This window comes from Syngnathoides biaculeatus, chromosome 16 (genome assembly GCF_019802595.1).
Source record: "Syngnathoides biaculeatus isolate LvHL_M chromosome 16, ASM1980259v1, whole genome shotgun sequence".
Taxonomy (NCBI): domain Eukaryota; kingdom Metazoa; phylum Chordata; class Actinopteri; order Syngnathiformes; family Syngnathidae; genus Syngnathoides; species Syngnathoides biaculeatus.
In genome coordinates, this window is record NC_084655.1 from 8,361,483 (window position 1) to 8,384,857 (window position 23,375).

General features: G+C 41.3%; 1 long non-coding RNA gene across 1 annotated transcript in view; it reads left to right on the plus strand.

Annotated features, from left to right (window-relative positions):
- The first annotated feature begins 18,485 nt into the window (after window positions 1–18,485).
- Window positions 18,486–23,375, plus strand: part of LOC133514595 (uncharacterized) — a 36,350-nt gene continuing 31,460 nt past the window's right edge. The window contains exons 1-2 of the long non-coding RNA XR_009798822.1: window positions 18,486–18,812; window positions 20,304–20,429. This is a non-coding gene — a long non-coding RNA (uncharacterized LOC133514595). The remainder of the gene's footprint in view (window positions 18,813–20,303; window positions 20,430–23,375) is intronic.

Here is a 23,375-nt window from a genome sequence, read left to right on the forward strand (position 1 = left end):
TGACTTGTAGCGAGGTGAGGTTGAGATGGACGGACACGAAAACTTGAGCAATGGCGCCCGAAGCCACACATTTGTGCACAAGAAAAGAAATTGAATAATCAGAGCGAGTGCAGATAAACTCCCCGAGGGAAGCCGGCAGACAAAGATGGATAGGCTTTATCGTACTAAACGGCAAACACGCGTGACAGCTTGATTTAAAAAGTCCTGAGATAATTAACACCTCGGTCGCCACGGTGGGCTGACAGTAAAGGACGAATCCCCCTCCGAATCGTGACAATTCACACAGTGGCGCCGGCCGGCTGCCACACAGTAACAAAAGCGCACAAAGACCTCGTTTTACCGCATTGTTTTCATTTCGAGGCTGTGTGTTTGTTTCAATGTCTGCACATTGTTATGCTGCACTAGTCCCTATTTTTGTCTGTCCAATTACGACTTGCGACGCAAAATGATTCCTCAAACAAGCTTACGACAGTTTTAACATTACAAATGCAAATCTATTTTCAGAACCATCAGTATACTGAAGTCCCTCGAATTATGAACTTCATTTGTTCCGTGACCAAGCTTATACACAAAGGCAGTTTTTATAAAGATAAAATCAATAGTCCCTTTTGAAATTCATTGAAATGCCATTAATCAGCCAGCCAATCCAGCCCCTAAAACAGGGGTGTGAAACATACGGCCGTGGGCCGAAACCAGCCCGCAAGGATGTTTGATCAGGCCCACCGCATAATTTAAACGTGGAAAAAAATGCATAAAAGACACGGAATAAATATTTTTAATACGATGCAATCTACTGATTATACGCTAGGGGCACACTGTTTTGATCAGAGGAGCATTGTTTTGATCAGAGAAGACAACAGCAGTCTCTGAGACAGACCTAACAGAGCAGATGGTGTCAATATCAATCTGCTGCTTGTTCCGACTTTTTTCTTTTCACCCTGGTCTCTACCCCTTCCCTTCACCCTCAAAATGTCATTATCCAAACGGAGAAAAGTAGATACCCAGTGTAGATTTTTTTAATGAAAAATGGACCACGTCCTATTTATTTATAGAAATGTACCGAAAACCTTTGTGCTTGGTGTGTTTGCAGCAAGTTTTGGTATTGAAGGAATATAATATTTGACGGCACTACGAGACTTCGCAGCGAAAAATATGATGACTTGCAAGGACAAGTGATAAGAGATAAGATCAACGAATTACAGGCGGGTCTGAAAAAACAGCAGTCAACTTTCTTCCAGAGCCGACAAGTCAGTGAGGCAACGGTAAAAGCCAGCTACCTTATTGCTAGCGAAATACCATTAGCATCAAAGCCATATTCCGACGGTGACTTTGGTAAACGATGCATGATGAAGGCGGCTGAACTTGTACTTGTACTGAACCGACAAGCTTTTGCCAATATTAGCCTGACAAAGAATACTATAGCAGAGAGGATTTCAGACCTATTTAATAGCACGCTCCTTATTTTGTTAGGTGTGGTGAGGTGAGCTGTGGGAATTTGGGAATTATAGACAATTGAATTTTGATTTTATTTGCACATGTGTAAATGGTTTAAAAAATCGTTTCTTTATAAATCTTATTTAATCTTAGTACATTACTATATTTTTCAATAACGAATACTTGTTAAAGTTTGGTGCCTTTGTACAATCAGTGGGATCATTAGCAATACTTATACTGTATATGAATAATAAAAGTAAATTGCACATTTGTCTAAAGAAATCTGACGTGTTTCATAAAATGTTTTGTAAGAGGAATGTTCATTCAATTTCAACATTTTCCTAATGTTCTTGTGCTTCTTTACACCAAAACAAAGGAAAGACTTGATATTTTGGTTATTTATAGAAGAGTATGGTTTAATTTTAATGGTCCGGCCCTCTTGACATCTACCGAGGCCGTATGTAGCCCACAATGTGAAATGAGTTTGACACTCCTGCCCTAAAACAAAACCACACATTTTTATTTCAAGTGTTTTAAATAAAGAAAAACTAGCACTGACACAATATGGGAAATTGTAAAGATATTTCTTTTTAAAAAGTAGTGCGGGGTTTTGTTAACCTCACTAGGTTACGATTCAGTTCAACGTTATGTCATATTGCTGCCACCTACTAATATTGTCTTTCTACTGCAATGTGACCAATGAAAATTGATGGTGGCCAGATTTGTGTAGTCCTTTTGATTGGGATAAAATTTAAATGCAAAGTTTCGGAACCATGAATATAATTTAATCAAAATTACTAAACTTATTAATTTTTTTTTCCATCCATCTATTTTTCGACGTGCTTATCTTAACCTGGGTTGCTGGTGCCTAAAAAAAATCAATCGAGAATCAAATTTTGTCAAAAAAAAATAACGGAAGTTTATTTTAAGGCATGAATGAAACATTCTTCACTTTTCTTTTGGGAAGTTCCTTCACCACAGGCAGATAAGCCGAGAAGATAAAGCACGAGAGAAAGAAAAGAAAGAAGAGGCGCAAAGAGATTTGAGCTGAGCTCGGGCTTCTGGTCGTCATGATGAATTGGCGGCGACTTATTACGGCATTGTGGCGTGGTGATATAATCTTGCCTCCTCCCACCCCCTCCCTTACATAAATCGCTGGCTGCGTCCTTGTTTTTAAATTTATTACATGCTACAAAAACCTTTAGTGCTATCTCGGACACTCTCTGATGTTTATTCAGGGGCAGGCCATCATTTACAAGTTTGCACATTGTTTGCTTGATGTGCCACTAATTGGATTACGGGTGGCGCGGACCTCTTCGGGGGTTCAGGTAAGCACGCCAAAGGATGGATTATTACATTTGTGTCTTCTACCTGCTGACCCGCCAGCAGAAACATTACTTGTGTGATTACAGTTCATCTTCAACGGAGCTACAGAGCTAATCTCCTCGAAATAACGTATTGCTGTTGCCAGTCTGCCGTAATAATAACGTAATAACTTGGAGGACCTTTGACACCTGAGGAAACTTCAGTAGCTTCAATGTTTCCGTAGTTCTACACATTCAAAAACTATTACATTAGCATACAGTGCAGTGGGGCATACAAACAGATCATAGAACAGTACTCAAAGTCTTATACAGGGAGTCCTTGGTCTACGAATGAGATCCGTTCCTACAGTCGCAACTTAACTCGAATTTTGACTTAAGTCAGATTCCATCATTAGAGTTGGAATTTACATCAAAATACTTTGTATAAAAAAACAAATCCATTGAAATAAACAAGATGATTTCCTTAGCATTACTGCTGAGAGGTGGATGGAGAAGAGGAAGGGGAACCTGGTCCTCAATTGTCTTCATGTCGACAAGTATCAAACAACCTTGTTTTGTGATCATTTATCCGACATAGGAACGGAGCCCTTCAAATGCACTAAAATATGGGCTTTATCTTTAATACTTGTCACCACTGTCGACTGACTGAAGCCTTGGTGGTGTTGGTGTCTCTCCTTTCTCCAATCTTTTTATGATCTTGAGCTTCGTTTCCATGGTAATGGATTTTCTTTTGGCTGCAGAAGCATTGCTAAAAGACACAGCTTTCTAGTTTGGGGCGATAATGTCTAAAAAGGATGGCAAAAATGCGAAGATACTCCCGGCGCACAAACACAGACAAGCATTAGCCAGACAAAATGGCTGACGGGGGACAGGCGTTGTAAAGTCGGAACATCTTAGGTCAAGACTGTCTTAATCCGAGGACTCCCTGTATCATTGTAATCGCTCTGTCTTGTTGGAGCATCTATTACTGTAATTCAGGTTACATTTCCTCTTAGCCTCTTCTTGGTTTCTTCAAATTTTTTTTATGTCTTCCAGTAGAGTCCGATGCTTCCATGCATCCATGTCTGTGTTGTGGCGCAACATGATCCTCCACAAAAGGCGCAAAACTCTAAATTCAGACTTCCTTCTAGGCTGTAAAAACATATAATAAGACAAACAACAACAAAATGAAAATGATCCTTTAAAATTTTGCGATATAGCAAGGTCATAAAAATTGAACCATGATTTTGTGAGGGTTCACGATACACCAACTGGACAACGTAAATTAGCCACGATTTTTCATCATGCTACCAGGGGACCACATAGGACCAGGCAATCAATCAATCAATCAATCAATCAATGCTTTTCATACAAAACAATGCAACACCGCATTTTACATGAATTAAAAATATAAAAATAAATCAAACCTACACGTCTACAAGAACAAAGTTATGCACATGCACATAGATCCAGGTTAGAAAAAAAATACTAACTAATATAATACTAATATAACCTCAGGCTGAGTACAAAGAATCCAGGTGAGGTTAAGACCACCTCAGGGACCTGTCTGCATCAGGACTGGACCATAGAGCACAGCCGCAGGCAACCATGCACGGAGCCCCCCTGGTGCGGTCATGAAGCAAGAGCATGCAACTATGGCGACTGGGGACCCAAAATGCAGGAACACAACCATGACCCATTTGATCTCCCATCAAAGCAGTATAAGTAAAGATACAATAAATATTGATGGAAAAAGTAGTGGTCAAATAATTTTAAATTAATGTTAATATAGATACTGTAAAAAAAAAAAAAAGTATGGTATTTTCCACACTATACGGCGCACATAAAAGCCTTTAATTTTCTCAAAAGCCGACGGTGCGCCTTATAATCCTTCAGCTAATGCATGCATAACGTAACCCCAGCCTTTACTGTAGCGTCTATTCTATGCGCCTTATAATGTGGTGCGCCTTATATATGAAAAAGGTTTTAAGATAAGTCATTCATTGAAGGTGCGCCTTATAATGCGGTGCGCCTTAGAGTGCAGAAAATACGGTAAGTAAAAGTAAAACGAATAAATATTAGTTAGGCTAAAGCAGGGTTGTCAAACTCATTCTAGCTCAGGGGCCGCATGGAGAAAAAACTATTACCAAGAGGGCCGGACTGGTTAATCATGGCCTATATGTACCAAGTTATATACTTCATATAAATGCAAGATCCTGCATCCATTCTGCGGAATGAAATTGTACCACTGGTTTTCCCCTTTCTTCCATGAATAGTGCAATTTTCTTCTCGTAAGTCAAAGAAACGCCTCAGCACGGAACCTCAGCTTAACCACCAAACCTCAGTGTAAGGTTTGCCATGCTCAAAGAGCCTCTCTTTCTCTTGAGGGACTCACCAGTACCACAAAACAATCATGTCTGTCTTTCAGCAAAGAAGATGCACAAGCTAGCGTTCATATTTATTGACCATAAACTGCTTCCTATTCTTGATTATATGACTGCTTCTGTAAGAACAGTCAAAGCACTTTTAAGAGCTGTCATTTTTAGTAGTAAATTGTGTTATTACAACTTACAACTGATTAGGTATAGTTTAGGAAACACACAGTGAAGAAAATAAGTATTTGAACACCCTGTTATTTTGCAAATTCTCTTACGTCTGAAATTTTCATCGTAGCTGCATGTCCACTGTGAGAGAGATAATCTAAAAAGAAAAATCCATAAATCACAATGTATTATTTTTTTAATGTTTTTTTGTGTCATACAGCTGCAAATAAGTATTTGAACACCTGAGAAAAACATTGTTAATATTTGGTACAGTAGCTTTTGTTTGCAATTACAGAGCTCAAGCGTTTCCTGTAGTTGTTCACCAGGTTTGCACACACTGCAGGAGGGATTTTGGCTCACTCCTCCACACAGATCTTCTCTAGATTAGACAGGTTTCTGGGCTGTTTCTGAGAAACAGGGAGTTTCAGATCCCTCCCTCCTGTCCTGGCTGTGTGCTTTGCATCGTCATGTTGAAAGACCCAGCCACGACCCATCTTCAATGCTCTAACTGAGGGAAAGAAGTTCTTCCCAAAAATCTCACAATAAATGGCCCCGGTCATCCTCTCCTTAATACAGTGCAGTTGTTCTATCCCATGTGCAGATAAACACCCCCAAAGCATGATGCTACCACCCCCATGCTTCACAGTAGGGATGGTGTTCTTGGGGTGGAACTCATCATTCGTATTCCTCCAAATACGGGTTGTGGAATTATTACTTAAAAGTTCCATTTTGGTCTCATCTGACCACAAAACTTTCTCCCATGACTCCTCTGTATCATCCAAATGGTCATTTGCAAACTTAAGACGGAACTTGACATGTGGTGGTTTAAGCAGGGGAACCTTCCGTGCCATGTATGATTTCAAACCGTGACATCTTAGTGTATTACCAACAGTCACCTTGGAAACGGTGGTCCCAGCTCTTTCTGACCAAGTTCTGTCGTGTAGTCCTGGGCTGATTCCTCACCTTTCTAAGGATCATTGTGACCCCACGAGGTGATATCTTGCATGGAGCTCCACTCCGATTGAGATTGACCGTCATGTTTAGCTTCTTCCATTTTGTAATGATTGCTGCTGAGTGGAGTTTTTTTCACCAAGATGCTTAGCAATTCCTCCGTAGCCCTTTGCAGTCTTGTGGAGTTGTACAATTTTGTCTCTAGTGTCTGTCACGAACGGGGCTCGAGGGCATGAGAATCAGCGATCTGGCGGAGGACTAGTTGTCCCCCGTGTCCTATAAGTACCGGGTGTAATAAGCCGAAACAGGGTGCAGGTGTGTGCCGACTAATTGGCTGGCCACACCCAGCCTGGGCAGGATGCCAGGGCCATGACAGTGTGTTTGGACAGGTCTTTGGTCTTGGCCATTTTACAAGTTTGAGTCTTACTGATTGTATGGGGTGGACAGGTGTCTTTATGCAGGTGGATCTGATTCAGGTTAAGACATGGAGTGGAGGTAGACTTTCAAAGGTGGACTAACAGGTCTTTTAGGGTCAGAATTCTAGTTGATAGACAGGTGTTCAAATACTTATTTTCAGCTGTATCACACAAATAAATCATTTTTAAAAAATCATACATTGTGATTTCTGGATTATTCTTATTAGATTATCTCTCTCACAGGGACATGTACCAACAATGAAAATTTCAGACCCCATTTTCTAAGTGTGAAACATGCAATACAGCAGGGTGTTCAAATACTTATTTTCTTCACTGTATACTTAACCCTCCAAAAATGTATGTGGGGGGAAAAGAAAATATGGGGTGAAAATTAATCGAGTGTGGGCATGGGCCACACGCGCTTCATGGGGCTGGCAGTTGCCCATCTCTGCAATACACTTTAAATTGAGACTTGAGAATCGTCGATTTGTACAAACCAATTTACCCTGTAGCTTATAATATAGAATTGTTTCAGCTTGTAAAGCTGTATTGAAATAAGTGTAACGGTCTCCTTCTACACAGCTGCTTCCTTCTCAGTTGCATTGTTTTGCATCAGGCCAGAGAGAGAAGAGATCGCAGCATCATTTTTCACCTCTTCTCAAATCCGACAGCTTTTATTAGCCTCCCACTACATAAGAGCGTGGAAAAGAAGGTGAGGAAGGGCTTTAGAGAAGAAGTCCATTACTGACTCCGTGTATCATTTCCCATCTCCAATAACAGCCTCTTTCTCCTGTGTCCTAATTTGCCGTGTTGGGGGATTGCTTGTTTTCTCAGCGTAATAGGCCATGTGGACGAGTAATGGCCGCATTGCTGCATAGTTGCATTCTTTCTCATCTCATTATTCTCTGCTGCCGCATGCCAGGCCATGTCCGCGCTTCACGCTGGTCAAATGGCTGCCGCCACCACTTCCTCCTGGCAGGAGTCAGGGATGAATGCTTCATCTCCAGGGAATCGGAATCTAGACCAAAGTCCTCCTCTGCACCCACCTCCTCGTTAAATTGGCACATTAAATGTCTCGTTTGTGTAGCGTTTCATGAATAGTCATCTGATTTGCTTTAGTCTGACCTCTTCAAACCTGGTGCAGACAGTGGGTGACATCCGGTGCACCTTTTAACTCACAAAACAACACTGGAGTGACCCGTCAGGGCTACTTTCAAGTTCATTTCTTCTTAGCTAATGCCATATAAGGAGGTGGGTACACCTTGAACTGGTTGCCAGCCAATTCCATTTTTTTTAAATTATGCTGCTCATCAAAACTTTTAGAGCATGCCTATGTTTTTCAGTTTAAATTTTTTATCTTATAGTATTGAAAGTCAAGTACGTCAAGTCCAATGGATGCTCACAAAGTTATTGAAACGTTGAGAAGAATATGTTTTATTCCATCGCCATTCAGATAATGCCACAGCGGTGTTCAGCTGTTGTACTGTATCAGCCCAAGGTGGCTTCTTTGAATTAAAGGTTTAGAATACATTTTCGATTGTAGGATTCCGTGATTTTTTTTTCTTGTCTCTTTTAGAATACTTTATTTATTCTGTGCTTTCATTTCAGAGTAAAATGAGAAATTGAACTGCCTAGAATTCACAGAAAATAAAAATTTAAAAAGCTAGAGAAATTGGGGTATTCTAAAACTTTTGACCAGGAGTTTCTCTATATGTCCATATGATAGGCCAAGGTGACAAGCCGGATAATGCCCATTTATTCATCCATCCATTTTCTGAGCTGCTTATCCTCACGAGTGTCACGGGAGTGCTGGAGCCAATACCAGCTGTCATCGGGCAGGAGGCAGGGTACACAGTGAACTGGTTGCCAGCCAATTGCAGGGCACATGGAAACAGACAACAGTCATACTCACAATCACACCAAGGGCAATTTAGGGTCTCCAATGAATGTATGTTTTTTGTTTGTGGGAGGAAACCGGAGTGCTTGAAGAAAACCCACACAGGCATGGGGAAAACATGTGAAACTCCACATAGGCGGAGGCGGGATTTGAACCCCGGTCCTCAGAACTGTGAGGCCAACACTATACAGCTGCTCCACCGTGTCACCATGCCCATTAAATTGAAGCAAAAAAATAAAAATGTTCCAAAAAAATAATTAGATTTAGTTATGTGACGTAGGGCAAAGGTAGAGATGGCGAAGGCTAAAAAAGAGGCATATGATGACATGTATACCAGGTTGGACACTAAAGGAGTAAAAAAGCTTGGCCAGACAGAGGAATTGTGAAGGGAAGGATGTGCAGCAGGTTATGATCGTTAAGGATAGAGATAGAAATATGTTGACCGGTGCCAGTAGTGTGCTAAATAGAGGGAAAGAATACTTTGAGAAGTTGATGAATGAAGAAAATAAGAGAGAAGGAGGAGTAGAAAAGGCAAGTGTGAAGGACCAGGAACTGGCAATGATTAGTAAGGGGGAAGTTAGAAAGGCACTAAAGAGGATGAGAAATGGAAAGGCAGTTGGTCCTGATGACATACCTGTGGAGGTATGGAAACAATTTGATGAGGTGGCTCTGGAGTTTTTGACCAACTTATTTAACAGAATACTAGCAGGAGAGAAGATGCCAGAAGAATGGCGAAAAAATGTGCGAGTCCCCATTTTTAAGCACAAAGGCAATGTACAGAGCTGTGAAAACTATAGAGGAATAAAGATGATGAGCCACACCATGAAGTTATGGGAAAGAGTAGTGGAGGCTAGACTCAGGAAAGAAGTAAGTATGCGAGCAACAGTATGGTTTCATGCCGAGAAAGAGTACCACAGATGCATTGTTTGCCTTGAGGATGCTCATGGAAAAGTACAGAGAAGGTCAGAAGGAGCTACATTGTGTCTTTGTAGACCGAGAGAAAGCCTATGACAGAGTACCAAGAGAGGAACTGTGGTACCGCATGCGCAAGTCTGGTGTGGCGGAGAAATATGTTAGAATAGTACAGGACATGTATGAGGCCACCAGAACAGCGGTGAGGTATGTTGTTGGTGTGTCAGAAGAATTTAAGGTGGAGGTGGGACTGCATCGGGAATCGTGCTGAGCCCCGTTTGTTTGCGCTCGTAATGGATAGGCTGACAGATGAGGTTAGACTGGAATTCCCTTGGACTATGATGTTTCCGGATAATATTGTGATCTGCAGTGAAAGCAGGGAGCAGCCAGAGGAACAATTAAAAAGATGGAGGGACTCACTGGAAAGGAGAGGAATGAAGATTAGCCGAAGTACAACAGAATATATGTGCATGAACGTGAGGGGCGGAGGAGGAAGAGTGAAGGTACAGGGAGAGTGGATGACTTCAAATAAATGGGGTCAACGATAGAGAGCAATGGAGAGTGTGGTAAAGAAGTGAAGAAACAGGTCCAAGCAGGGTGGAACAGTTGGCGGAAGGTGTCTGGTGTTCTATACGACAGAAGAGTCTCCACTAGGATGAAGGGCAAAGTTTATAAAAAAGTGGTGAGGCCAGTCATGATATATGAATTAGAAACGGTGGCACTGAAGAAACAACAGGAAGCAGAATTGGAGGTAGCAGAAATTAAGATGCTGAGGTTCTCGCTTGGAGTGAACAGGTTGGATAGGATGAGAAAACTTTAGGATAAGAAACGAGAAGGAAAGCCAAAGTTAGATGTTTTGGAGACGAAGTTAGAGAGAGCAGACTTCGATGGTTCTGACATGTTCAGACACAAGAAAATTAGTATATTGGTTGAAGGGTGCTGAGGATGGAGCTGCCAGGCAAAAGAGCGAGAGGAAGACCAAAGGAAAGGTTGATTGATGTTGTGAGGTAGCACATGAGGACAGTGGGTGGGAGAGAGGAGGATGCACGAGATTGGCTTAGATGGGAAAAGATGACATGCTGTGGTGACCCTAACGGGAAAAGCCAAAAGGAAAAGATTTGTTTTACTTTCTTAACCAAATCAATAGCACCTTTAGAAGTAGATTCACTGAGAAAAATAATAGTTTATTTCAGCTGCTATGTGTGTGTGTGTGCATGTGTGTGTACAGATATACTTAAACATGCGCAATATTAGGTCATAGCCTAACATTGTATTTCCAACAGTTTAGAGCTAAACTTGCTCAAGGACACTTTGACAAAGGTCACAAGGGCTGAGGGTAGAGCCCAGAACCTTTGGGTTGGGAGGTTACCACTCTATCACCTGAACCATGCCATCCTCAGATCTTGTTTCGGATTGTTAGTCCCATTTTTTCCACACAAAAAAAAATTGGGTTAGAAGTAATATCTTTCAATCTCCATCTGTGAATAGAAGAACATGGACCCAAGTACTCTCATATGCTCTCATCATTGTGGTAAAGTACTGCCTGATTTGTCTCTCAGTTATTTTAACAGCTGTTTTACGTGATCAGCAAAGTATGAAACAAAATATTCAACACAGAAGGCTGAATATGGAAAAGCAGGAGTGCATAATAAAGGTGTCTCATTTCTAATCCTATACAACATTCTCAATCTGAGCGAGAACATCAACGTCTTCATTTCTGCCACCGCCAGTTCTGCTTCCTGTTGTCTCTTCAGTGCCACTGTCTCTAATCTGTACGTCATGGCCGGCCTCACCACTGTTTTATAAACTTTGCCCTTCATCCTAGCAGAGACCTTTCTGTCACATAACACACCAGACACCTTCCGCCAGCCATTCCAACCTGCTTGGACCCGTTTCTTCACTTCCTTATCACCATTGCTCTGGATTGTTGACTCCAAGTATTTGAAGTCATCCACCCTCGCTATCTCTTCTCCCTTTCGACTCACTCACCTCGCTCCAAGGGAAGGATGTGCAGCAGGTAAGGGGAATTAAGGATTGAGATGGAAATGTGTTGACTGGTGCCAGTAGTGCGATGAATAGATGGAAAGAATACTTTGAAAAGTTGATGAAGAAAATGAGAAAGAAGGAAGAGTAGAAGAGGAAAGTATGGTGGACCAGGGAGTAGCAATGATTAGTAAGATGGAAGTTAGAAAGGCACTAAAGAGGATGAACAATTGTAAAGGCAGTTGTTCCTGATGAAATACTGGTGGAGGTATGGAAGCAGTTTGGAGAGGTGGCTGTGAAGTTTTTGGCCAAATTGTTCAACAGAATACTAGCAGGTGAGAAGATGTCTGAAGAATGGAGGAAAGGTGTCCTAGTTCTCAATTTTAAGAACAAAGCCAATGTGCAGAGCTGTGAGAAATATAGCGGAATAAAGTTGATGAGCAACACAGTAAAGTAATGGCAAAGAGTAGTGGAGGCTAGACTCAGGACTGAAGTAAGTATCTGCGAGCAACAGTATGGTTTCATGCGTAGAAAGAGTACCATAGATATAATATTTGTCTACATAGAAGGTCAGAAGGAGTTACATTGCATCTTTGTGGATCGAGAGAAAACCCACGGCATAGTACCAAGAGTATCAAGAGGAGAAAAAAAACAGTACGACAGACACAGGATCAAAGAAACAGACCAAACACTTGCAGCAAAGAGCAGTAAAATGTAAAAAAAAAAAAAAAAAAAAAAAAAGAGGGTAGGACAATCATTTACGTTTCTGCTCTTGAGACGGCCATGGCAGTCCAACGAATCCTCCCGTCAGACGACTGATTCTTGTTTTGGTGATGTTTTTCCATCAAGATCTCATTCTGCACTATAACCTGCAGGTTGGCCTGTGATACTGTGCAGTTTCCATGGCGACTATGTTATAAAGCATGCGGCCGACGCTCGTTCCGGTCCTGAAAGCACGCCGACGCAGTCGCCATGACCTTGATGCTTTGTCGAAATGACGCCAATTGGCCCTAATTGAGATTTGCCAGGGTAATTTTAGGCCGAACGGGGTGAAACGATGCGCTTCTCTCCACTAATTTATGTGGCGCATTCCCATGTGCTGCTGCTGCTTGTTAGCGAAGCCCGAAGGAAGTGCCTTATTCATGGGAACTACATGTTCGCCACTACCTTTCCGGCTGACGTCTTCATAATGAATTATCCCCTCGCCCGTTCATGCGGCGGCGGGGAAGCGCGGTGTTCTCGAAAAGTGCAGGAATCTGATGTTCCCACATAAATCACACGCTGGTGTACACCACACAAACTCAGCTCAAGTCTCAGCTAAATTAATCATTTATCAGCGCTGCTGCACTCACCACTATGTGTCTGTGAGTATCTTAAATGAGGGATTTAAGCCTAAAATGGGGTTTTAAGACAGGTTTAAGGTTTTGAAGCAGGTTTTCAAGTATGACTTGGTTTCAAATGAGGGTCAAGAGCCTGATGTGGGTTTTTGCAATTGGGATTACAAATCAGAGCTATGGTTTCAAAGTAGCATTTAAAGTCAGAATAATGGTTTCACAGTGGGGTTTCAAACCAGAGCTAGCGTTACAGGTTAGGGTTTCAACCCTGCATAAAGGTTACAAAATAGGGGTTGGAAGTGTATTTGGGTTTCAAACATGGGATATGGCTTCTCGATGCTGCTAGGGTTTCTGAAATTAGGGTTTTCAAACAGCTTCAGCATTTCAAAGTAACGTTTCAAGACTGGGTTAAGGCTTAATCACAGAGTTTGTGAATGTTAGCCTTGTGAAATTCTGTTTCAAAACAGGATTAGGGTTTCAATCAAGGGTTAGGGTTGGAAATTAGGGCTTCAAAATGAAGTTAGGCTTTCAAAGTAGGGTTTCATGACAAAATTAGTCTAAAAATAAGGGCTATGAAATACATGGGTGTTACAAAATTAAGGTTTCGATCACAACCTCGGCATTCCAAAGTAGTTATAGGGTTCTATGGTTTCAATTTAGTGTTTCAGATAAGGATTAGGGTTTCAAAACAGGGTTAAAGTTTGAAATTGTAACTTCAAAATTTTTTCGTTTGAACATAGGGTTTTATCGCAAAGGTGATTAAGGTGATTGTTTGGGTTCTGAAAGTATGGTTTCATCAAAGGATTACGGTTTGAAATTAGGTCTTCAGGGCAAGGTTACAATTTCAAAGTAGTGTTTATTGCATAATTTCAAGCATATGTTTGGTTTTTGAAAATGGGGTTCCAAAATGGGATTAGGGTATGAAGTTTCCAGACAGGGTTATGGTTTTAAATTAGAGTTTCAAGATTGGGTCAGGGTTTCAAGCCAAGGTTAGTGTTTCAAATTAAAGATTCAATGAAGGGTTAAGTTTCAAACCTGGGTAACTATTTAAGTAGGGTTTCTACTTGAGGTTTTACAACGGGGCTTTGGTTTCAAAGAAATGTTTAAAACCTGGGCTTGTTTTTTAAAGTTTGAGTTAGGTTTTCAAGTTAACATTTCTAGTGAGGGTTTTTAATGACATTTTCAAATAGGGGTTAAGATTTTTGAAATCAGGGATTTAAAACCAGATTATAATGGATAACTGCGATTGGCTGGTAACCAGTTCAGGGTGTTCCCCGCCTGCTCCCCGAAGATACCTGGGATAGGCTCCAGCATTACTGTGACCCTTGTAAGGATAAGCGGGCTCAGAAAATGGATGGAAGGATGGATGATAATGGGTAATTCTGGGTTAGGGTAGATAATTGCTTTGGTTTTTTTTTTAATAGTTTTTCTTTGCATCGTCACATTGTGATATTTCTTTCTTTTCAGGTTGACTGGATGAGAAAGTCTGACGGGAACTTAATGAACACATCACATTGTGTGTCACTTCACAGTCATTGTGCAAATGCAAAACGTGTCACCGTGCCAAGCTCACGGACATCAGCCCGCTTGCCAACTGCTTTTGTGTTCTGCGCTCAGCCCCAGGGCAGAAGGGATGCCGCGTGGGCGCCAGATGACACGGAAGCCTCCTTCAAGGACATCTCCAGGTAACCCAGGAGCCTAACGCTCCATTGTTTAACTTCAAAGCAACGCCCACGCGGGGCAAAAGACGAATGCTGCCTCGCGATTGGCTCTGTCCGCTGGCTCTGGTTGCTAGGTAGCGAGCAAGCTGTTAAAAAGATGATTTGGAGACTGGTGACAACTGGAGAGCTTAAATTAGAGGCTCGTTGCATGAAACTTTAATAACTTGTAACCATTGCGGGGAGCAGAATTGGGTCACTTTGGCAACAAATCGAAAACATGGCTGCTCTTAGCTGACGTTTGGGATGGCTGACGGGAACCCTTAGCGCTGTACTTCACAGAATGCCGTCCTGGGCGGGTTCCCATATCACCATGTCTGAAACTGCCCGTGTTTTGTACTCGAGTCCCAAACGTCTTGGACTGGTCGGAATTGGGATTTGCCGTTGAGATAGGAAAATGGAGTCATGCACCACTTCATCTCCCAACCTAAAATCATTCCATGTATTGAGCAATATTTACTCAGTATTTACTCATGTGATACTCTCTGAAAGCAGAAATTGGCACTTGTCTCTTGGACTGTACAATGAGCTTCTTCCCATAGATATAAATTGTGACTAGCACGTGTATGCAATAGAATGCAATCTGTGAAAATGTTGTGAGCAAACTCCCTGTGCCTGTTGCCGTTGCATTCATGGTTGTTTGAAAAATATTTTGGTTAATCCAGGTTAAAACGATCATGCCAGTGATCCGCAACATACACAGAGAGTCAACAAACCATTTTTGCGTAATTGGTAACGTGACGTAGTTGTGACATTAATTATGATCGCCAACAGAGGATGATACTGCCTAAAATGGTGGTACCCTGAATCTTCTGGAGATTCATTAATTATTCATTTTATTTATTTTTCCACCAATGCAATATTAACCACAATAGTATGCTTTGAATAGTAGTGGCTCGAACAATGCTTTTGTGCAATAAAAAAAAAAGATGGATTGTTTATTGTTCGTTGTCTGACACTGACAACCCAAACCGATTCCAAATGATGGCTTAAATACCACCTCTGGAGCAAACTTGCTTCTCACTGTTCACCACCCTGTCTGTGGTGCAAACAAAACATTGTACAAAAGTGTAAAACAAAAAAATAATGAATTTGATGTGACCCAAAAAATTATATTGATTAAAGCATTGCTTATCCCCTGTTCAGGTTTGCAGGAACCTGTAGTAGGTAATTTTGGGCGAAAGGCAGACTCCAGCCTGAATTGGTCGCCAGTCAGTCGCAGGGCACATATAGAGCTCGTTAACGTGACGTCACCATTTTCACGGCGGCATAATGCCGGTCAAAAAGAGCTGCTGGACAGTGTGGGAGACATTGAACCGAAAGCAGAATATTTACAATGCCCGAGACTTGTTGTGATGTTGGTTGTTACAACAGACGAGACAGATATTCAAAGAGATCATTCGATGGAATACCAGCTGAAAAGACCAAAAAAGATCGATGTATTTCGGCAATTAAACGCGATGGATGGTGCCCAACCAAATACACACGAATGTGTTGCAATCACATTTAAAATATTTAAAAAATAAAATAAACTGCTGGGACAGGCTTCAGCTCCCGTACACGGAAGCGCGTTGTGGCCACACCTTGAACTTCGGTAAATCTTGGTTTATTTTATTTTTTTAAATACTCATTGGACTCATTTGAGAAAGAGAGAGAAGAGAAGAAAAAAGTCTGTCGCGTTGAGGTTTACCAAAGTTTAATGTGTGGCTGCAACATGCTTCCGTGTACGTTGGAGACGACTCGACTATCGTTTTTTTTTTTTTTTTTTTAATGCATTGTTCTCAAATGAGCCAACTTGGCATTATAAATACTTCTTTAGAATTTGAGATTGAGAAGAATAATTCCTATCTGAAATGAAATGATTGCTATACAGTCGTGTGTAATTGGTTGGGCACCATCCATGACATTTAATTGCCAAAATCCATCAATCCTTTCTGGTCTTTTCAGATGGTATTCTATTGAATGACCTCTTTGAATATCTGTCTTGTCTGTTGTAACAACCAACAGCACAACAAGTCTCGGGCATTGTGAATATTCTGCTCCGGTTCAATGTCTGCCACACTCTCAAGCAGCTCATTTTGACCGGCATTATGGCGCCGTAAAAATGGTGACGTCATGTGCACGTGTGCTATAGGCATGGACAACCACTGTCACGCTCAAATTGGCACCATCACTGAGTGGCAAGTGAGCCCAGCCTGCCTCTATCATTGTCAGGCCAATGTACCACTACACCACCAGTGACCACTGCCAACTGTTTTTGAGCAAGTTGACTGATCTTTCAAGACTCACTGAATATTCTGTTCTGTGACAAGATGAGTCCAGAACTCACCAAAGTTTTGCAACTATAAGTGGCATTAAACGGATGGATTCCATTCGACAAATAGAAGTGTCCAGAGCCATTCGTGAGTTGAGGCCAAGCTTCAAATTAGGGTTTCTCGGACAGGGTTAGTTTAAGACTGTACGTTTCTTGTTGACAAAGGCAGCAGTGAATGTTGCAATAGCATGCACTTATCTCATCTTTCTTCCAAACACAAACTACTTAGCGAGCAACTAGTTTTGTCAGCAGCCTCAACTCAGCTCATGGCATCTGACTGGTTTCGCTTATCGTTTATTACAGTGCTCGCTTTGAGCGAGTATGGTGTTGGCAGCGGTACGATCAATAGCCAATCAGGAACATTTGCTTCTCCTCCGCTTGCTGATTACATCTTTTAATGTTCTCACACTGCAGTATAACACAACCGACAGCACGGGGGCATTTGTCCTCTTGGTTGTCCACAAAAAAAAACAAAACAATGCCACGCTACTCAATTTCAACCACTTTTCCGTATAAATATACCCACAAAAACTTCTCAGTTGAAACTAGTGCCAAGTGTGATGTCACAAGTGATCAGTTCAGTAAGAGTCGAATCATTAACTTTGCCTTTGTTTTGCTTTTTCTTTGGCTGTTGCACAACAAAGCAGGAGTTTTCCTGGCTTTACTGTACCAAAATAATTGTAATTTCAATTAGAAATATTATTTCATTATTTGCATGTTAATTTTAGTAATAAATTAAAACTCAATACATAATTAAATGTAATTAGATAAATCGGAAATTACAAATTGCATGTCGAAAAAATGTCAATAAATTACTGAATGAATAAATGAATGACTACAGAAATCAACTTTTTTCTTTTTTTCACCAAATCCTGTGGAAAAACACAAGGCCTTCCTAAAATAGTTTGTTGTTATTGAAAGTTGAAGGTTCTGCTACAATTTTTTTTTTTTATATATTTTACGGAATTGCCTCCTCCATCTCTTCACCTTGATGCCCTCACTTCTCATTAGCGGCAGCGCGGAATTCCAGGATAAAAAAAAAAGTGCTGCGACATATGCAGGCGTCCTCGTTGCATCTTTAACCCCTGACTGAAACTCCCCCCCGGGGGCGAGCGCATCTGCTGTGCATCCTTCACAAGGTCACAGCTTCAACCCACTTCAAACATTTGGGAGGAAAAAAATCTTTCATAACCGTTTCACATTTTACATTTCATACAAGCACAAGTCAGAGTTGAGTGGCGAGTGTGGGTTACGCTTGCATGAAATGAAATGTTTTATGTAAATTTGTGTGTATTTGTGTGCACGCAACAGGTGAAATGAGCTGAGCTGTGGTCACAGAGGGACTGAGGTGAAGGATAAACTGGAGGGTGATTTAACTTTCTCTCGCAAGCCGGCTGGCCTTCTTTGAATCAGCATTCAAAAGCTATCAAGGCCCACACATGCATGCACGTGAGTCGTAAGAACTGGCACAGTTCAGGCATTTGTTTCTGCGAATAAAAGAGCAGCACTTATACTTGACAACTGTGTGTGTGTGTGTGTGTATGTGTAGTTTATGACGTGTATGAAAACACACGTGTTTGAAAACGTGTTCTGATGATGATTTCTCATCACAGAGGCGTGTGTATGTGAGTGTATAAGCAAGTGTGTGTTTATGTGTGTGTGAGACTGAGAGAGGACGCTGCATCAGGTCAGGACTGCAGCGTCTGTTATCATGGGGATGAAAAATCTAAACAGTTCAGTTCGTTATGGAGATGAATATTTTAGGAACTTGATCTATTGAGTCACATCAGAATCAGAATCAGCTTTATTGGCCATGTGCGTGACAACACACAAGGAATTTGTTTCCGGCAGTCACTGCCGCCCTTGTACGGCGTTCCGTAAACATAAAATGAAATGACACGTTACCTTTAACGCCCGCTGAACTGAGGTGCGACGAGACACCATTCATTCTTTGAAAAGCTTCACGTCAAGGGGGCGGAGCTAGAAACAGTGCAGCATGCTGAACGGTTGGTCATCTGGTATAAGAGAAAGAAGTTATATGCTCTCCGTTACTGTGCAATATCTATTGTTTGAAGGTAATGAAGCAGCGTCTACCCCAACTGCTTCGCCTGAAAGCTAATGCTACAGTGCTAAAGCTACAATGCTACAAAATCACACGACGTTTGCACTTTGTGTCCTCATGAAGTATAGAGGGAGAAGGTAGACATTAGTGGCAGAGGCTGAACAACTTGATGATCATCAGAGGGATGTCTTTGCATATGTCACTCTGGGGGAGTCCTGTCTTCACAAGAAATAGCACTCTTAATTAAGTCAAGGCATACTGCACATAAACTTAAACTACAAATAAAAGCTTCTGCTGGGGAGGCACTTTGCTTTTTATGCCGTGTGGACACTTGACATGGACACAGTGCACAAGTGGAGTACTTGCGTAAGTACTCACAATCTGGACTTAAGTAGAAGTTTTAATACTAAAAAAAAGAAGACTGGTAAAAGTATTGATTCAACTCCTGTAGATAAATTAAACAAAATGTACGTATGTCCAAAGGTAAGAGTTTTTTTTTCTTCTCTACTGTCAATAATATACCAAATATCTTTTGATTGTTTGGCATACTGAAAAAAAGTCCCTCTTTTATTACCTAATAATTTTTTTAAAATCACATTACATGTTGCATGTTGTTATTTAAAACCAAGGGCTCACTTGCACTGTCTCTTGTTTTATGCCATTAAAATGTGTTCCCATAGCTTTGCTGATATAGGGAAATGATGAACAAAAAAAATGGCAAAGTTTAATAATAATAATGAAAACAACTTTTATATATTTTTTCCATTTGATGGCGACACAACAGTGTTTAATTATTTATATTGTATATAAATATGTCATAACTGTTTTTATTGACTTCAATGTTATAAATTGTATTTTTTTGCTCTTTTTGCAGAGGCTCAATAGATTAATTGTGTTTCCATTCATTTCAAAGGGGAGAGATGATTTGGGATATGTTATGACTTACAACCTTGGCCACAAAAAGAATTAAACTTCCATTTCAAGTCACACTATATCTGTTTTTAATGGTAAGAAGGGGAAGTAAAAGGTTGCTGGAAAAATAAGTGAAGTACCTGAAAAATCTACATGCATATACAGTAATGAAGTATTTGTGCTTTGTAAGTTCGCACCACTAATTCAGCAGACCGCTAGCGATGGGGGAAGGTTGGCGCTGATTAGCTCTAAAATGAAGACTCATTAAGGTTCCCTTCAGACCATCAAAGCAGTGCTTGTTGATGAAAATCCAAAGTGACACGTGTGTAATTGTCAGACACTTCACTATTGCCGCGTTGATCGCCTGTTCAAACCTGGATCACAACACGGAGACATTAGTTAGCCCCTTTCAGACAGCCAAAGGCAAATTTTTTCGTTTTTTTTTAATCACATTTGCCTGATTTGTAACAAGAGGGTTGAATTGCAAATACAGTGCAACGTTGACTTACTGTATCATTGGCAGGGGTTCACTGTCGGTGAGTTTCTGAAAAGCGATCTGATACCAGCTCCACTTTTACGCCAGCCTTCTATCCAGTGTTGGATGAAGCACGGAAGGTCGCCCATGCTGCGTTGACAAGTGAGTGAGACGGTAGGAAACCTCTCCAAGCCTCCCCCCGCCTCCTTCCACTCTTACTTGGTGCTCCCATGACCTTGTCATCGGCCGGCGTCCCTCGGCGCGCCGCCATGTCCCACTTTCACGCCACGCGTCATTTAGCACTTTGCCGCCGTTCAGGCTATTTATTTCCACACTCGGACGCTTGGCAGATTGAGAGCCGAATGCGTAGATCTGGGTTCCCTCCACTGAGGATCACGTCCTCTACGGCCAAATGGTGTGTGTGTGCATGTGTGCCTGATCACTGGAGTGCAAACACAAGTTGAGAATGAAAACTCACCATGAGGAGGAGATCCAGACGTCATCTTTCCTGTTTTTAAACATCTGTGGCATCCCTGTGGCATTAGATGTTTCTCCTGACAACTCCAGATGCCTCCAATTGGTCTCCAGTGTCTTCTCTTAGTGTACCCTGATACCACCTAACGGCTCATGAAACCTCCTGGTGTCTCCCGAAGCTTTTTCTTGTTTCCTTATGTTTCTGAATTGTTATGGAATTTGAAGGTATTGTCATGAATCAGGGTCAGGATGCGGGGAATTGGCATTGCTTGGCTCAACAAGACACAAAAAGTGACATCGTCATCATACATCATCCTTGCCTGTCGATCATTGAAAACCTTTTCAGCGAGTATCAAAGACAACAACTTTCCATCTGACGCTTTGAGTACACTGCTTTCGACAACTTTTGATCCATTTCTTCTCCCTGCTGTTGTGGAATTTCTAGAAAAAAGAAATCATTTCTTGATGACAGAAGTTGTCTTTTGTCATCTTTAGTCAAGGAGCAAAGCTCACCAGTATTCCATTTCTGAGTCACACAGTGACTCTTCCCCATTCTGCTCACACCATGACAATTTTCTCGGAACATAATTTATACATCACTTTTGTAAACAATTCATAGCGGGGTAGTTCTGGGTGGCAGAAAAGTAATTGATGTCCGCTGACCTGAACTGAAACTATGACAAAATGTTATGCTTGGGGTTGCAATAGCAGTTTCATTTTTTCAATTTCCTGCAAGAGAAATCTAAATCCAGTGGAATTTTTGGGTGAGGTCCATAAATTGAGTGGATGTTCTCAATAGTTGTACCGAGAAGATTGCAAGACTGCCTTCTTCATTTCATCACTGTTGTCTGTTTGTCGCACGTTTTTTTTTGTTGAACAATTATGACAGTTTTCACCTTTTAAAGATGGATAGGCGCAGCTGTAAAGCATTGGCTCTACAGTTCTGAGGACTAGAATTCAAATCTCGGCCCTGCCTGTGTGGATATGTAAACTGCTCCCTTTGCACAATTGACATTGCACTGGTCAATAACGAGAACCGCGAACGATTAAAGGCACTCCGTACTTGCTTAAAACAATGTGGGACATTAACACACTTATCTAAAGTATATAGATTTTACATCTTGTGCCTCATATAAGGAATAGTTCCTATAAACATAAATGTCTCTTGTTATTTGTTCTTGTTGCTATGTTGTTCATTGTTCTTTGTTCTGAGTGTTGTACTCGGGCAGTACCGACTGCCGGAGAAAAATTCTTTGTTTTTTTTGTACACTTGGCCACTAAAGCTGATTCTGATGCTGATGCGTGTGTGTGTGTGTGGGTGTGCGTGTGTGTTTGTGTGCGTGTGTGTGTGTGTGTGTGTGTGTGCGTGTGTGTGAGAGAGAGAAAAATGCCTACTCTGAACCGATCCACGATGCAAAGAAGGTTGGGGAACACTCACTTAACAGATAATAAATCAAACACTCAAAGAACCTCTTGATGTCTGGCAGGTTCATTTAGACATCATACTTTAATGCTGACCTTTAGGTGGCATCTACCAAGACCAAGGTTAAAGCATTTCCTTTATTTCACACCGCTTAATTAATTAGTTAGTCCCTCAGGGAACATGTTATAACTATTTTTGAATCAACTTATCTTTCGAAATGTGAATTATGGCCAACACTGGATCTGACTCCTTCAAAGCTTACCACACATAACATTTTCTTAACAAACGACACGCTTAATACTTTGAAACTATTTCTCAAGCAGATTAAAATCATCATTCAAGACATTTCCCCTTTTTCCCAGTTATTCAGCCTTGATCAGGGTTTGTTTATTGATGGTGTTATCAGAGAATGCCTTTTGTCAACTGGAAGTATGCGTGGCTTCATGGTGAAATTTCCTGTACAGAGATTCATGTTATCTCTGGGTGCCATCAAGGCAATGTGTACAGTTTATGCAAGACGAAACAACAGAGCCAACAGTCCTTCAGGACAACTGGGTATGTGGATGACAGAACCACCAGACACCTGGCTGGGTACCTGACCTTTTGAGACTCCAATCCGGAACACGGGGCAGTACCATCCATCCATCCATTATCTGAGTCGCTTATCCTCACATGAGGGGTGTGGAAAGACCCTTTTCAATTCTGCAGGAGAAGGTATTCAAGTCATCACCCATTCATTTATAGTTCTCCACTTGTGGGGATGGTCCCTTGTAGCTGGTCACTGATTGTAGTCCTTGTCAAACTGACGTAGTGTACAGTCATTGGCAGCAAACTGGTGTCCCAGCTTTTCTGCATTATTTCTCTGAGCAATGTTAGTATCCTTTTTCAGCTGATTTCTGGTTCAATTGTACAGGGATCTGCCCCCACTCTGGTGGTTTTCCTCTTTAGGCAGCCAGAGTTGGTAAACTTTGTCAGTGAACTACAGCTTGTTGTTATTGGGTTGCAAAATGTATAAGGTTCGCACATTTAGGGTTGTCATCATATGTTTGTATTAGGTGAATCAAACAATGATCAAATGAGCTCAAAGCTGCATGGGAAATAGCACAGTTTGAGTCCTTTTGTGTGGTACAGCAGTTGTCTCGAATCCCTGGTGGTAGAGTCAGTGCGTTGCTTGTATTTAGAAAACAGAATGATCTTTATTGCCAAGTAAGTCAAAAACACAC